Source organism: Hyperolius riggenbachi, chromosome 6 (genome assembly GCF_040937935.1).
Source record: "Hyperolius riggenbachi isolate aHypRig1 chromosome 6, aHypRig1.pri, whole genome shotgun sequence".
Lineage (NCBI taxonomy): Eukaryota > Metazoa > Chordata > Amphibia > Anura > Hyperoliidae > Hyperolius > Hyperolius riggenbachi.
This window is the reverse complement of record NC_090651.1, coordinates 175680354-175697646: the sequence shown is the minus strand read 5'-3', so window position 1 is coordinate 175697646 and position 17293 is coordinate 175680354. Positions and strand designations below refer to the sequence as shown.

General features: G+C 43.9%; 1 protein-coding gene across 1 annotated transcript in view; it reads left to right on the top strand.

Annotated features, from left to right (window-relative positions):
- The window catches only part of LOC137522612 (putative RNA-binding protein Luc7-like 2), a 556548-nt gene that overhangs the window by 343211 nt on the left and 196044 nt on the right, over nt 1-17293 (top strand). The gene's annotated exons all lie outside the window — the stretch shown is intronic.

Genomic DNA, 17293 nt, shown 5'->3' with positions numbered 1-17293 from the left:
CTGGCATTCACAGTCCTGATGGGTGTCACACTGAGACTTGTGGTACTGATGGGCATGTTTCGGTGGCTTCTGCTTCCGATGAGGTCGGTTTCGGGTGCACTGACTCTGGAATTGGGCCTTGTCGGGCTGTCCCGACCTTCATGAGTCTTCAGCTAGAGTTTTGTGGAAATACCAGTCTTGAGGGACGTCTGGAATCCTTCCCTAGAGGGAGGGGGGTACTGTGAAGATCTGCTCAGCTGGCTGCGCAGGCAGCCAGCTGTTTGACCATTCCTTATGTCTGAGAGATGCAGGTCTCTGGAGAAGAGACCTGGCTTCATATTGCAACCTGCAGAGTTGCTTTGCTGAGGGATTTGCATACATGCAAATTGCCCAGCTGTCTCCTTTGTGGGCTGGCACTATATAAGGCTCCTGCTGACCAGAAGGCTTCGCTGATCATAACGGTTTGTTAACACACTCCTGGAGTGTCAGCCTTCTCTGTTGGATTGTTAAAGATTAGCTTAGAGTAATTATTGGGACTGCGCTAGGCATCCTTGTTAGGAGCAGTCAGGACTGTATTATTTGTTTGCCTTGTTCTGTCTGGGAGTGTAGGCCGGAGCAGCAGGTGCTACCGGTTTCTCCTGTCTGTTGTGTGCTTGGGTCACACTGCTCTGACGGAAGAGCAGTGGATCTTTCTCGTACTTGGTTCGCACTGGCTCTGACAGTAAGAGCAGTGGTTCCTGTGTGACTCATTCCTGTTGTTCGTTTGTATGTCTGTCTGTCTACGCCTGCTGGTGCCTGCTGTAAGGCAACGGTGTAGCAAGCGCGTCTGTCTTGTGTTGGTTAGTTAGGCGTGCTTGTCCCTGTTGTGCTTAACACGCGGAGACCGCGCTACAAACGCGTTCGCTGTTGCGAATGAGTGCGGTGTTCATGTTTAGTTAGCGTTTGTTTTTTTCCTTATCTTCTCATTGTATGATTTGCTGTGCCTTTGCTACTCTCGTGCTCTGCCTTGCTGTACCCTTGTGTCACCTCTGGCAATCGCCTCTCTCGCGATTGCGTTCCTACTTCATATCTGCTGTTGTGTATGCACCGTCGCGGGTTGGCGACTAGATTGGTGCACACACATACAATCTGTCCCTTTGCTCATTCGCAATCGCTTCTCAGGCGGTTGCGTTCTCACTCGGTTTTCCTCTGTTGTGTGTCCACCGTCGCAAGGTTGGCGACTACATTGGTGCACACACATACATTCCTCCTCTGTGCTTATTCTGTCTTGTGTCGCTGTTAGCAATCGCCATCTCCTGCGATTGCCTTCTCGCCTGCTCTTCATGGTTGTGTGTTCGTCGTCGCTGGGTGGCGACTAGATTGGTGGACTCACATACCCTCTGTCGCTTCACTCTCTCTTTAAGGGCTACCTTGTAGAGATGTCGCGAACCTCCAATTTTCGGTTCACGAACCTCCGCGAAAGGTTCGCGAAAAAGTTTACGAACCGCAATAGACTTCAATGGGGAGGCGAACTTTGAAAATTTGAAAAAATTCTACCAGCTAGAAAAATGATAGAAAACATGTTTCAAAAGCTCTAATACCTGGAGGCACACCTGATTGAGTGAAATACACATCACTGCTGGAGGAAACCCTCCTCCAAGCAAGGTCCTTATACCATTTGACTCAGTTGTCTGCCTACACTAATTAGTTATAGGACAGCTGCTACACACTCTGCTAGGGAGATTTTAATTAGCCTCCCACCTCCCTCCTACCGGAGGGAGGAGGGTCTCTTCTGCCAGGGAATTATACTATTTTAAAAACCAGTATACATCATACCATAGCTGGGAATCGAACACAGATCTCACTGTGTGGTGGCCAAGTCACCCTAACCACTGTACCACTACAGTAGTAAGTGAAGCTGGCCTAAAATTTACCATTTATGCTCAATGCAATAGAAACATTAGGTTGCTTAAAGGAGAACTGTAGTGAGAGGTATATGGAGGCTGCCATATTGATTTCCTTTTAAGCTATACCAGTTGCCTGGCAGCCCTGCTGATCTATTTGGCTGCAGTAGTGTGAATCACACCAGAAACAAGCATGCAGCTAATCTTGTCAGATCTTACAAAAATGTCAAACACCAGATCTGCTGCATGCTTGTTCAGGGTCTAGGGCTAAAAGTATTGGAGGCAGAGGATCTGCAGGATAGCCAGGTAACTGGTATTGCTTAAAAGGAAATCAATATGGTAGCCTCCATATACCTTTCACTACAGTTCTCCTTTAAAGGGAACCTTAACTGAGAGTGATATGGATGTTTCCTGTAAACAATACCAGTTGCCTGGCAGTCCAGCTGATCTTTGTGACTGCAATAGTGGCTGAATCACACCCTGAAACAAGCATGCAGCTAATCCAGTCTGACTTCAGTCAGAGCACCTGATCTGCATGCTTGTTCAGGGGCTGTAGCTAAAAGTATTAGAGGCACAGGATCAGCAGGCGATTCAGGCAACTGGTATTATTTTAAAAAGAAAAATCCATATCCTTCTCCGTTTAGGTTCCCTTTAAGGATTTGTAGCATAAAAGCCAACTCACATTGGCTGGGATTTGAACCTGGGTCTCACTGTGTGGTGGGCAAGCACCCTAACCACTGTACCAACTGAAGCTGGCCTAAAATTTACCATTTATGCTCAATACAAGAGAAAAAGTAGACAAGACAAATAACATTTATATCACACTTTTCTCCTGGCGGACTCAAAGCACCAGAGCTGCAGCCACTAGGGCATGCTCTATAGGCAGTAGCAGTGTTAGGAAGAGAGAGAGATATGATACTACCTGGCTATCTGGGGTTCTCTTTGGACAACTGTTGAACACAAAAGAGAAGGCCATGTCTGGCTACATATCTGTAAGCAGTGGCTGCATGGTGTAATGGATAAGGGCGCTGCTTCTGACAAAGGAGACCAGAGTTCAAATCTCAGCTCTGTCTGTTCAGTAATCAAGCACCTATTCAGTAGGAGACCTTAGGCAAGTCTTCCTAACACTGCTATCTTGTCTAATTTTTCTCTTGACAACTGTTGAACACAAAAGACAAGGCCATGTCTGGCTACGTATCTGTAAGCAGTGGCTGCATGGTGTAATGGATAAGGGCGCTGCCTCTGACAAAGGAGACCAGAGTTCAAATCTCAGCTCTGTCTGTTCAGGAAGCCAGCACCTATTCAGTAGGAGACCTTAGGCAAGTCTTCTTAACACTGCTATCTTGTTTAATTTTTATCTTGACAACTGTTGAACACAAAAGACAAGGCCATGTCTGGCTACATATCTGTAAGCAGTGACTGCATGGTGTAATGGATAAGGGCGCTGCTTCTGACAAAGGAGACCAGAGTTCAAATCTCAGCTCTGTCTGTTCAGTAAGCCAGCACCTATTCAGTAGGAGACCTTAGGCAAGTCTTCCTAACACTGCTGTCTTGTCTAATTTTTCTCTTGACAACTGTTGAACACAAAAGACAAGGCCATGTCTGGCTACATATCTGTAAGCAGTGGCTGCATGGTGTAATGGATAAGGGTGCTGCTTCTGACAAAGGAGACCAGAGTTCAAATCTCAGCTCTGTCTGTTCAGTAAGCCAGCACCTATTCAGTAGGAGACCTTAGGCAAGTCTTCCTAACACTGCTATCTTGTCTAATTTTTCTCTTGATAACTGTTGAACACAAAAGACAAGGCCATGTCTGGCTACAGATCTGTAAGCAGTGGCTGCATGGTGTAATGGATAAGGGCGCTGCTTCTGACAAAGGAGACCAGAGTTCAAATCTCAGCTCTGTCTGTTCAGTAAGCCAGCACCTATTCAGTAGGAGACCTTAGGCAAGTCTTCCTAACACTGCTATCTTGTCTAATTTTTCTCTTGACAACTGTTGAACACAAAAGACAAGGCCATGTCTGGCTACATATCTGTAAGCAGTGGCTGCATGGTGTAATGGTCAAGGGCTCTGCCTCTGACACAGGAGACCAGAGTTCATATCTCAGCTCTGTCTGTTCAGTAAGCCAGCACCTATTCAGTAGGAGACCTTAGGCAAGTCTTCCTAACACTGCTACTGCCTATAGAGCATGCCCTGGTGGTTGCAACTCTGGTGCTTTGAGTCCGCCAGGAGAAAAGAGTGATATAAATGTTATTTGTCTTGTCTACTTTTTCTCTTGTATTGAGCATAAATGGTAAATTTTAAGCCAGCTTCAGTTGGTACACTGATTAGTGTGCTTGCCCACCACACAGTGAGACCCAGGTTCAAATCCCAGCCAATGTGAGTTGGCTTTTATGCTACAAATCCTTAAAGGGAACCTAAACGGAGAAGGATATGGATTTTTCCTTTTAAAATAATACCAGTTGCCTGAATCGCCTGCTGATCCTATGTCTCTAATACTTTTAGCTACAGCCCCTGAACAAGTATGCAGATCAGGTGCTCTGACTGAAGTCAGACTGGATTAGCTGCATGCTTGTTTCAGGGTGTGATTCAGCCACTATTGCAGTCACAAAGATCAGCTGGACTGCCAGGCAACTGGTATTGTTTACAGGAAACATCCATATCACTCTCAGTTAAGGTTCCCTTTAAAGGAGAACTGTAGTGAAAGGTATATGGAGGCTACCATATTGATTTCCTTTTAAGCAATACCAGTTACCTGGCTATCCTGCAGATCCTCTGCCTCCAATACTTTTAGCCCCAGACCCTGAACAAGCATGCAGCAGATCTGGTGTTTGACATTTTTGTAAGATCTGACAAGATTAGCTGCATGCTTGTTTCTGGTGTGATTCACACTACTGCAGCCAAATAGATCAGCAGGGCTGCCAGGCAACTGGGGAGGGAGGTGGGAGGAGGGAGGTGGGAGGCCAATTAAAATCTCCCTAGCAGAGTGTGTAGCAGCTGTCCCATAACTAATTAGTGTAGGCAGACAACTGAGTCAAATGGTATAAGGACCTTGCTTGGAGGAGGGAGAGTGGGCGAGTCCTCCAGCAGTGTGTTTGGCAATAACATGTCTGCTGACAGTGATATGGAGGGTCAAAGTTTTGCTCAATAGAGCATTATGGGGCGAATCGAACTTCCACAAAAGTTCGCCTGATGTAGGCGAACGCGAACCCCCTAAGTTCGCCTGGAACCGTTCGCCGGCGAACCGTTCGCTACATCTCTACTACCTTGACCTGTGTTCTTCCCTTCGTACAATTCCTGTCTGGCGTCTGTGGCAGGGCAGAGGATCTGTTCCTCTGCACTCCACAGCTCCATCTGCCGACAGGAATTTCCCTCTACAGGTGCATTGCACCTTTTGCTGGGTTCCCTCAAATTATACGCTTGTGGAGGATTTCCGCAGTGTCAGCGCGCGTTCTGGGCGCTGACCACGGAGAGAATTCCACAATCGTTACAATTATTGACAAGTATTATTGTTTAAGCTAATTTACTCTATAGACATTAGCTATATATTTAGTCAATTTGATTGGTAGGTCTATGACCACTGCACCAATCAATCAGAGTAACTGATGGGATTTGTGTATCCTCAACCAGCCGATTATAAAAGGTAGTGGTTGGGATCTCATTAATCACCGCAGTATGAGCAATAAGACACATCAAGACTATCTGACGAGAGGACTACTTCATATCTCTTCTCGAGTGTACTAAAACTGTTAAAGGTATGATTACCTACAGGAATAATTGTATTTCATGTATATGTTTGGCTCTCCTCATGTTTGTTTGTTATATTGACAAAATTCAATAAAAATTATTAGTAGTAAAAAAAAACTAAAAAAAAAACTATTTTAAACCTATTGATGCCAACAATTTTATATACTTTGATAGTTTTCATCACCGTCCCTGGACAAAGAACACACCATACAGTCAGTATAAAAGAATTTTCAGAAATTTCATGGACCTACAGGATTACAATACCCAAGCCGCTACCCTGAAACAAATTTTTTAGAATGCAAATACCCCAAAAAAACTGATAAAAGATGCCAATAGAAAAGCTAAAATTACCACTACGCACCCATACCCCTCCACCAGATCCCCACACAGCCCCCGACCCTCCCCCTGTTTTATCACCAGATATAGCGCCCAACACAAGAAAATAAGGACGATTCTTAAAGAAAGATGGGAAATCCTGCTACAGGACCCCTATTTCCGCACATTAATGCCCCCGGTTCCCTCCCTTACCTTCAGACGAGCACCCAATCTATGCAATATCCTGGCACCCAGTAGGCTAAGTATCCCTATGATACCCAGCAATCCCACAGCCCAACTTCCCCTACCATCTTCACACCGATGCCGCAAACCAAGGTGTTTGGCCTACACATTTGTAAACCATACCACCTCCTTTTCATCCTCTGTCAGTCATATTAACTATGCAATCAAAGAACATATATCCTGCACTTCAAGATTCATTATCTACCTAATGTTGTAGAAGCACTGAGCAAAAATCACTATCTAAATAAATAAATAAATATATATATATATATATATATATATATATATATAGATATATATATATATATATATATATATATATATATATATATATATATATATATATATATATACACACACACACACACACACCTCAGGCAAAACATCAACTATGTAATGATAGACAAGATTGCCCACTAGCGGTGAAAAGTTATGATCGGTGGATGAGGGAGACAGCCCCCCTCCACCGATCATCGTATGGGTAAAGTATTTCCCTTCTGTTGCACTTTCTTCATGCTACTTTGCACAGTTCTCATTTGGATCCACATGCAGGTCATTTATCCCATGTTTATCAGTAGATTTGCACTTGTCAGCGTTTTTTGCACAGTGTGTGTGTATATATTTGTTTGATTAGAGAGTTTTTCATGCACAAGAGACCATTTTCACATGATTGATTTGTATATATATATATATATATATATATATATATATATATATATATATTTATTTATTTTTTATTTTTTTTTTCATTTTCTATGTACAACAACAGATGTTTTGTATAAGGTTGTTGTATTTTTGCACTATCTGGCACCGCATTCAGCATGCACGTATTAGATTTGCACTAAGCACTTTGGAATATTTTACCCCCAACCTTTGAATGCAATTAATCCAGTATTGTGTGTGATTGGGGATGTACTGCTTACAAGCAGTTTTTGGGAGATTTTATGTGATTGTTTTACATTTTTAAAGGGATATGTCCCCAATAAACTGATATAATTGTTTTGAAAGAAGAGTTTGGAATGACCTATTTATTATATCATAACTTTTCACCGCTAGTGGGCAATCTTGTCTCTCATTAGATCATTATCTACCTAATATCATGTCTATGCAATCTAAAACATGTTGGACGCACTACACAGCTGGCACAGAGCAGAATTGGCCAGCACAAACTTAATACCCTGAAGAAATACCCCTTGCACAGTGTGTCACGTCACTTTCACTCCCCCCATAACAGTAATCCAAATTCACTTTGTATAACCTTCATTGAAAAAAATCAATTCCACCCTACCGGACGCTTTCGAAAAATAAAAAAAAAGTGAGATGTACTGGATTCAGGCACTCAAAACCCTGGTTCCAGGCGGTCTAAATGAACTGCTGGAAAAAATCTATTAAAACCACCATCTCAATAAGTATTTTATCTAGTCCTCTCTTTTTTTTCTATTTTTATTTAATTTTATCTAGTTTACCTTGCTCAATTTTATGCTTGTCATTAAATTCTGTCACGAGTTTACTGGTTATTATATTTTATTGTAATTTTTACAACACCATTTATCCATTTTATTTTCCATTCTCCACATTTATATTGGTCATGTTACTTTTAGATGTGTTGATTATTCGTTGTGTATCTGTGTTGTGTTGTTTATTCGATCTGTGGAGCACCAACATATTACGCAGCGCTGATGACTACACCTATCCATATACTGTTTATTTTATTTATTCACTGATGTTTATATTTTATTTTGTCTTTTTATCTTGATTACGACCCTTTTTAATTGCATTGCATTGTTCGTGGAATATTTCCAATCTTAAAGCTTACATTGTATGTGACACTGTATAATCATGTTACTAGATCATGTCATTAGATTAATAGAATTAACAGGTTCTGCATTACCTAATAATTTCTACTAGGTGTCACTAACACACCTTTATGACCTCGCCTTGCTTTCCTTCCTCCCATTGGCTAATTGGACCCCCTTCCACCTATATTAACCACTTGCCGACCGCCCACAGCCGATGGGCGGCGGCAAAGTGGACGCCGAAAGGACCGCAATACGCCCAAGGACGTTGCGTCCTTTTGGCATGCCGGGGTAGCGATCGCGTCATTGATGACGCGTGCTTCCCCCGGCAACTGGCTCCGCCCACCCGCGACGACAACCCGCCGGCTGTTCGGAAGCGCCGGCGGGTTGTTAACCCCGCGATCGCCGCTACAAAGTGTATAATACACTTTGTAATGTATACAAAGTGTATTATACAGGCTGCCTCCTGCCCTGGTGGTCCCAGTGTCCGAGGGACCACCAGGGCAGGCTGCAGCCACCCTAGTCTGCACCTAAACACACTGATCTGCCCTCCCCGCCCCCTGATCGCCCACAGCACCCCTCAGACCCCCCCCCCCCTGCCCACCCCCCAGACCACTGTTTGCACCCAATCACCCCCCTAATAACCCATCAATCACTCCCTGTCACTATCTGTCAATGCTATTTTTTTTTAAAATTCCCTAAACTGCCCCCTGGGGACTCCTGATCACCCCCCCCACCCCTCAGATTCTCCCCAGACACCCCCCCCCCGTGTACTGTATTCATCTATCCCCCCTGATCACCTGTCAATCACCTGTCAGTCCCCCGTCAATCACCCATCAATCACCCCCTGTCACTGCCACCCATCAATCAGCCCCTGACATCTGTTCTCTTCTCTAAACACCCACTAATTACCCATCAATCACCCATCAATCACCCCCTATCACCACCTGTCACTGTTACTTATCAGATCAGACCCTAATCTGCCCCTTGCGGGCACCCAATCACCCGCCCACACGCTCAGACTGCCCTCAGACCCCCCCCCTTATCAATTTGCCAGTGCATTAATTACACCTGTTCTTCCCTGTAATAACCCACTGATCACCTGTCAATCACCTGCCAATCACCTATCACCCATCAATCACCCCTTGTCACTGCCACCAATCAATCAGCCCCTAACCTGCCCCTTGCGGGCAATCTGATCACCCACCCACACCATTAGATCGCCCACAAACCCGCCGTCAAATCACCTCCCAAGTGTATTGTTTACATCTGTTCTCTTCTCTAAACACCCACTAATTACCCATCAATCACCCATCAATCACCCCCTATCACCACCTGTCACTGTTACCTATCAGATCAGACCCTAATCTGCCCCTTGCGGGCACCCAATCACCCGCCCACATGCTCAGATTGCCCTCAGACCCCCCCTTATCAATTCACCAGTGCATTATTTACATCTGTTCTTCCCTGTAATAACCCACTTATCACCTGTCAATCACCCATCAATCACCCCCTGTCACTGCCACCCATCAATCACTCCCTGTCACTGCCACCCATCAATCAACCCCTAACCTGCCCCTTGCGGGCAATCTGATCACCCACCCACACCAATAGATCGCCCGCAGATCCGACGTCAGATCACCTCCTAAGTGCATTGCATCTGTTCTCTCCTCTAAACACCCACTAATTACCCATCAATCACCCCCTGTCACCACCTGTCACTGCTACCCATCAGATTAGACCCTATTGTGCCCCTAGGGCACCCAATAACCCGCCCACACCCTCAGACCCCAGCCCTGATCACCTCACCAGTGCATTGCTTGCATCTATTCCCCCCACTAATCACACCTTGAGACACCCATCAATCACCTCCTGTCACCACCTGTCACCCCCTAGCACACCTACCCATCAGATCAGGCCCTAATTTTCCCCGTGTGGGCTCCTGATCACTCGGCCAAACCCTCAGACCCCCTTCCGATCACCTCCCCAGTGCATTGATTGCATCTATTTTCCCCTCTAACCACCCCCTGAGACACCCATCAATCACCTCCTGTCACCCCCCTAGCACTCCTATCCATCAGATCAGGCCCAATACAACCTGTCATCTAAAAGGCCACCCTGTTTATGACCGGATCCACAAAATTCGCCCCGTCATAGACCACCTGTCATCAAAATTTGCAGATGCTTATACCCCTGAACAGTCATTTTGAGACATTTGGTTTCCAGACTACTCACGGTTTTGGGCCCATAAAATGCCAGGGCAGTATAGGAACCCCACAAGTGACCCCTTTTTAGAAAAAAGACACCCCAAGGTATTCTGTTAGCTGTATGACGAGTTCATAGAAGATTTTATTTTTTGTCAAAAGTTAACGGAAATTGATTTTTATAGTTTTTTCACAAAGTGTCATTTTTCACTAACTTGTGACAAAAAATAACATCTTCTATGAACTCACCATACACCTAACGGAATACCTTGGGGTGTCTTCTTTCTAAAATGGGGTCACTTGTGGGGTTCCTATACTGCCCTGGCATTTTAGGGGCCCTAAACCGTGAGGAGTAGTCTAGAAAACAAATGCCTCAAAATGACCTGTGAATAGGATGTTGGGCCCCTTAGCGCACCTAGGCTGCAAAAAAGTGTCACACATGTCATATCGCCGTACGCAGGAGAAGTAGTATAATGTGTTTTGGGGTGTATTTTTACACATACCCATGCTGGGTGGGAGAAATCTCTCTGTAAATGGACAATTGTGTGTAAAAAAAAAATCGAAAAATTGTCATTTACAGAGATATTTCTCCCACCCAGCATGGGTATGTGTAAAAATATACCACAAAACACATTATACTACTTCTCCTGAGTACAGCGGTACCCAATGTGTGGCACTTTTTTGCACCCTAAGTGCGCTAAGGGGCCCAAAGTCCAATGAATACCTTTAGGATTTCACAGGTCATTTTGCGACATTTGGTTTCAAGACTACTCCTCACGTGTTAGGGCCCCTAAAATGCCAGGGCAGTATAGGAACCCCACAAATGACCCCATTTTAGAAAGAAGACACCCAAAGGTATTCCGTTAGGAGTATGGTGAGTTCATAGAAGATTTTATTTTTGTCACAAGTTAGCGGAAAATGACACTTTGTGAAAAAAAGACAATTAAAATCAATTTCCGCTTACTTGTGACAGAGGATAAAATCTTCTATGAACTCACCATACTCTTAACGGAATACCTTGGGGTGCCTTCTTTCTAAAATGGGGTCATTTGTGGGGTTCCTATACTGCCCTGGCATTTTAGGGGCCCTGAACCGTGAGTAGAAGTCTTGAAACCAAATGTCGCAAAATGACCTGTGAAATCCTAAAGGTACTCATTGGACTTTGGGCCCCTTAGCGCACTTAGGACGCAAAAAAGTGCCACATGTGGTCCCGCTGTACTCAGGAGAAGTAGTATAATGTGTTTTGTGGTGTATTTTTACACATACCCATGCTGGGTGGGAGAAATATCTCTGTAAATGACAATTTTTTGATTTTTTTTTTACACACAATTGTCCATTTACAGAGAGATTTCTCCCACCCAGCATGGGTATGTGTAAAAATACACCCCAAAACACATTATACTACTTCTCCTGAGTACGGCAATACCACATGTGTGGCACTTTTTTTGCAGCCTAACTGCGCTAAGGGGCCTAAAGTCCAATGAGCACCTTTAGGCTTTACAGGGGTGCTTACAATTTAGCACCCCCCAAAATGCCAGGACAGTAAACACACCCCACAAATGACCCCATTTTGGAAAGTAGACCCTTCAAGGTATTCAGAGAGGAGCATAGTGAGTCCGTGGCAGATTTCATTTTTTTTTTGTCGCAAGTTAGAAAAGATGGAAACTTTTTTCCATTTTTTTTTGTCACAAAGTGTCATTTAACGCTAACTTGTGACAAAAAATAAAATCTTCTATGAACTCACCATGCCTCTCAGTGAATACTTTGGGATGTCTTCTTTCCAAAATGGGGTCATTTGGGGGTTATTTATACTATCCTGGAATTTTAGCACCTCATGAAACATGACAGGTGGTCAGAAAAGTCAGTGATGCTCCAAAATGGGAAAATTCACTTTTGGCACCATAGTTTGTAAACGCTATAACTTTTACCCAATCCAATAAATATACACAGAATGTTTTTTTTTAAATCAAAGACATGTAGCAGAATAACTTTCGCGCTCAAACGTATAGGAAATTTTACTTTATTTGAAAAATGTCAGCACAGAAAGTTAAAAAAGTCATTTTTTTGACAAAATTCATGTCTTTTTTGATGAATATAATAAAAACTAAAACTCGCAGCAGCAATCAAATAGCACCAAAAGAAAGCTGTATTAGTGACAACAAAAGGAGGTAAAATTCATTTAGGTGGTAGGTTGTATGACTGAGCAATAAACCGTGAAAGCTGCAGTGGTCTGAATGGAGAAAAAGGCTCTGGTCCTTAAGGGGTATAAAGACTGTGGTCCTCAAGTGGTTAAGGGGCGTGTAAAGGAATCATTACAGAGGCGCTTGGACTCACCAGTGCAGGTCTGTAGCTGGGCCCTTTTTTGTTTGCTTTTGTTTCATCTTTGTCTTATGTTTGCTGAAGACCTGCACTGGTGAGTACCTTTTTTGTTTGCTTTTGTTTCATCTTTGTCTTATGTTTGCTGGATAGTGTACCAGTTAAGGGCACTGCCTTTAACATGGGAGACCAGGGTTCAAATAGGCCAATAGCTACTACGAAAAAATTGAAAGCATGATTGCTTTTGTTTCATTATTGCCTTTAATTTATATCTCCTATTTTAGCCACTATTATTTGTCCTTAAATCGGCCCCCCTCCTGATTGTTATAAACTGTTCTCATCACCTTTTTCCGGCACCAGCAACTCATGAGCAAGAGTTGCACACACGACTCATCACAGCAAGCAGGAGATAGACTGTCTCAGGCTTCTTCAATATTCACGTTATTTATTCAGGAAACAGAAATACAGATAGATACAGTTCATCATATCCTAGCCACGCTAATCTTCATGTTGCGTTACAAGCTTCTTGATTAAACTTCCTGCTGAAGTCAATCAGGTACCTTCTTTCTAAACTACGTTACACTAGACTACCTATGTACAGCATACATTATATCAGATTACATATAGAATGAAAATACTTAGAAGTTCCAGTCAGCATTGAGAGCTAGTGTGAAAGTAAGAAGCAGAGCAGGAATCAGAGCCTTCTTCCAGCTCGTCTGCTTCTTTAATACCGACTAGGAAAGAGTTAACTATGACATCATTGTCGCCATCCCCTAGATCAGACTATTGGGGGAGCCCCCTCGTGGGGTCATACTACCCACCTACTCAATTAATATTTAATGAGGCTTTTGACATACATACAAGAATTTGGTATTTAGAAAACAAGGCCTATGTTTACTGTTCTTGTGGTGTACGTGTTGAGGTCAGAGTAGGCCGGTGGCCTTCTTCTAGGAACATGTTCTCAGTATCTGCGTGTATCCTCTGCTACACGCAGACCCTGAGAGGCCTCTGCCTGCATCACAAGAACTCTAGCTATTTTAAAGGCCTACACTGCGGACAAGCCTTTTACATAACACTCAGGCCAAGTAACTGAGGCCTACTTAAATTATAACAATCCCCCCTAAAATGGCTTGATCCGCAGATCCCAGCTTCTGAAGCCACCAGTACCTGGTTTCTTTTCTTTATGTTTCACTTTTCGATGTTCGTGCTCACACAACTTCTCTGCTCTAGGCGGTTATCCCTGGAAGAGAGAGAGCAAGACCTCTTGGTCTTCCTGTAACCAGGCTCTCTGGGGATGCCCTACTTCTAAGTCCCTCTATACCACATGCTCAGCATTTGCGTCACTTGCGTATCACTCACAAACTTGCATGACCACAGAGAAGTGAAAATCGTTTGGTTGTTACAAAACGGAGCAGTGCCAGGTGCCTTCTAAAAGAGCGCCTTTATACAATCAGCTCCATCACCGGTACTACTAAACCTATACCCGTAACCCTGTATATCCCTTAATTTGAAAATATTGGTTCATGAGATTGTTTATGAGGCACCAATCTCTTGACCAGGTTAGTTTTGTTTTACGTAATTTTAACACACAACCTCACCTGGATAATGATGCCTAAAGTTGTCATCCCCATCCAGACGACCAGTGGGTGTAGGAAGAACTTTTGAACTGCAGAGGCCCAGTCCGAGTGTCCCTGGAACATCACCGGAAACCTTTTCCACCAGGTCAGACTGGAATTTGCCTGCTTATTTTTGTGTTCTACCTCGTTAAGATCACCTGGATCATGGTGAAATCTTACCTCTAACTTAGTGTACTGTTTGTTTAACCGTTGTAACAAAGTGTGGTCGTCTTGGATCAAACTCTGTTCCCCTTTGTCCCATGTCGTGTTCTCTTTCAGGAGGGGAACTTCCTGTGAAACTTTGAACTTTAGAGTTCTCTTAACCATTTGAGAAATAACGTCATCAAACCTGGATGACTGGATCCATATGGGATCTCCGCTCACCCAATATGTTCCTCTTGACAGATCCCCCTTATCGGAACAATTATGAACATGTACCTTGAATGTGTCCTTAGAAATGATGCTAAAAAAACAAACCTTTCCTTCAGGCACCGGAACTATCGGTTTGGCTTCAGGGTGGATCTTTTGAATGGTAGCCTCGCATTCTGTGTTATTGAGCCCGCATTCTTCTTCACTAAATTTGACTTGCCCCGGCAAACACAGGTACCTCTGGGAGAATTGCCTGCATGAGGACAACTCTACTCGTTTCACCTCCCCGTCTAGCACCAAAAAAGGTTGACCTCTCAGGTCATGGCGTAAGACATGTGTTGAGGTGGGAACTAAGGAAGTGGCGGTGCCTAAAGGAATGTTGCACCGTTTCCATTTGTTCACCCAAACATCTTGAAGCTTCCATGCAAAAGATCCTTCTCCAGAAAAATCGATATACCTCCCCTTGTCCAATCTCAGTTGGACAGGATCTTTAAGCATCTCCCCGACAAAATATGTCCCCAACTGTCCTGATTGGACCTCTTCCCCCCTTATGTCCTGAGGCACACTATGTACCTGAGGTCGGGAAGACTGTACTCTCTGCAATCTTTCAATTAAGAGTACCTCTTCACTTACCCAACTAGCATGAGGATAAGCGGCTGCATGTGGACTGTGTAATATCGTCCCCTGTTGTGACCTGTGTAATGTGGATGGGGTTCCCTGTGTTGGCTTTCCCTCCCCCGGGACCGCTCTCCCCACCCTCTCTGTCACCTGGAAATGTGGCTCAATATCGATTTTTACTTCTTGTTTCGAGAACCACCACCCCTCGGCTTTCATGCCTTTACGTGTGTATAGTTGTTTCAGAGGCACTCTCTGTTGGTAGTTCCAGAGTGTGATGTTGTCCCCCGCGTCTCTCCGGCAGGATAATTGACGCCTCCTGCTCGTTCCTCTCCAATCTGGAACCATCTCACTCTGGATAACCAAGACAAGGTACCCCTGAATCACACTCTCCACCTTTTGCATGTACCCATTGTACTGCAATGTACCTTTTAACAAAACTTTGGATCGGTGCATCGATTCTGGGAGTGTGACATTCAATAGCAGATTTACACTGCCATTCAATTCATACTGCCCGCACCTCTGACCCTTCAGACCTGTCACCCACCTTGTGCCATGAAATTTGTTTTCACCTGGCACAAGTGCTCTTTTCCTTCATCCCTGCATGGTCCATCTGTGCCAAGTGGAGGGAGGTGTGAAAGGATTAGTACCTTTGTCACCAAACATTCACATGCTTGGGCCTTGCATTCTCATTAACCCCTTATTATACATGAGAATGTCCTCTCTTCGTTCTCCTAGGACGAAATGGCAACCTAGGATCACCATCAGCACGGTACTCTTCATTATAAAAGCACCACCTTGGGAAAGAAAAACATTAGCAATTTGCACTATGCTTTTCTCAGTCAGTTTTTTTAGTCGTTTTCCGATCTCAGGAATCTCGTGTTTTAGTCTCTTTCCAATTTCAGGAATCTCGCTGTTCTCCAACCTCAGATTGGCATCTGGAAACTTTCGCTTATCCGACTGACATCTCCATCTTTGCTGCCAGCGCTGCAGCTGTCTCGAGTCCATATTGCCAAACTCCTGAAATCGAAATACAAACAAATCAATTCTTATTAATGATTTGGGATTCGCCCTGCGGCTTGTACTCTGTACACTATAAATTGATCAATATATACCGTAATTGATCTCGTTGCTTTATGGTTCTCATGAACTCTGTTTACTCTTTTTGGTAGATTGGAGTTAAACCTCTCTCCCCTACCTAAGTACTATCCAAAGTACTTACCTGTGTAAAATATGCTCCCGCGGACTTACCCGCGCCACATCTCACCCCATCGTACCTACCCTGGCCATCCCTGTTTCTCTCCCCCCCCCCCTCCCCGGATTAACAACGTCCAACCCCCTCAACCCAACCCCACCACCCCATCCCACGCAAATCCATATGTAAAGTGTCGACAGCTGTTTTGCACCAGATCAACCCGCGCTTCGCCAGGAGCGAAAAAATAAATTGACATTTTACATGGGGTGTGCGCTGCTGCTCTACCTACGTTGATTGAGTGACTAACGAGTACTGACCCCAGGGAAGGAAATGTCTAATTGGACAGAATTTTCTTTACTTAACGTTGTACTTATTTTTGTTGCCAGTTGTTTAGACATTAATGGCTGTGTGTTCTGTTATTTTGGTGGAACATCAAATTTACCCTGTTATACAAGCTGTACACTGACTATCTTCAGTGTTGTCCCATGAAAAGTTATAATGAAATATTTACAAAAGCTTCATAGGCGTACTCACTTTTTTAATATGTTGTATCATTTATCAGCATGTATTCTGTAGACTGTATTGCGGTTTTGCATTACAACTCCAAAAAGTTTTGTTTTACAAGTTTGCACAAATGACCAATGTGGTATGTGCGCTCCTCCTCACACCTTTGTCACAGACCCTAAAGCATATAATTGACTGACCGGTGGTTCACCGCACAAATGGGTGGGTATGTACACCCTGAAAAAATGAAAATACAGCTTTTTAGTGTGGCGCTCTACACCTGTCAGTACACAGCAATCAGCACAGGACCCAAAATAAATAGATAAATAAAGTCCCAATATGCACAAAAGTCCATGCACCACTGTCCAAAACAGTGAATGAGCTTGAACCTGCTGAAATCCTATACTCCGTTTCAATATTGGCATACGATCATTATATTGGCAGGTATCACTCTCATCAGATTTGTAGGCTGATAAATCACAGTCAGCATATGCAGCGTTTATACAGCAGTTG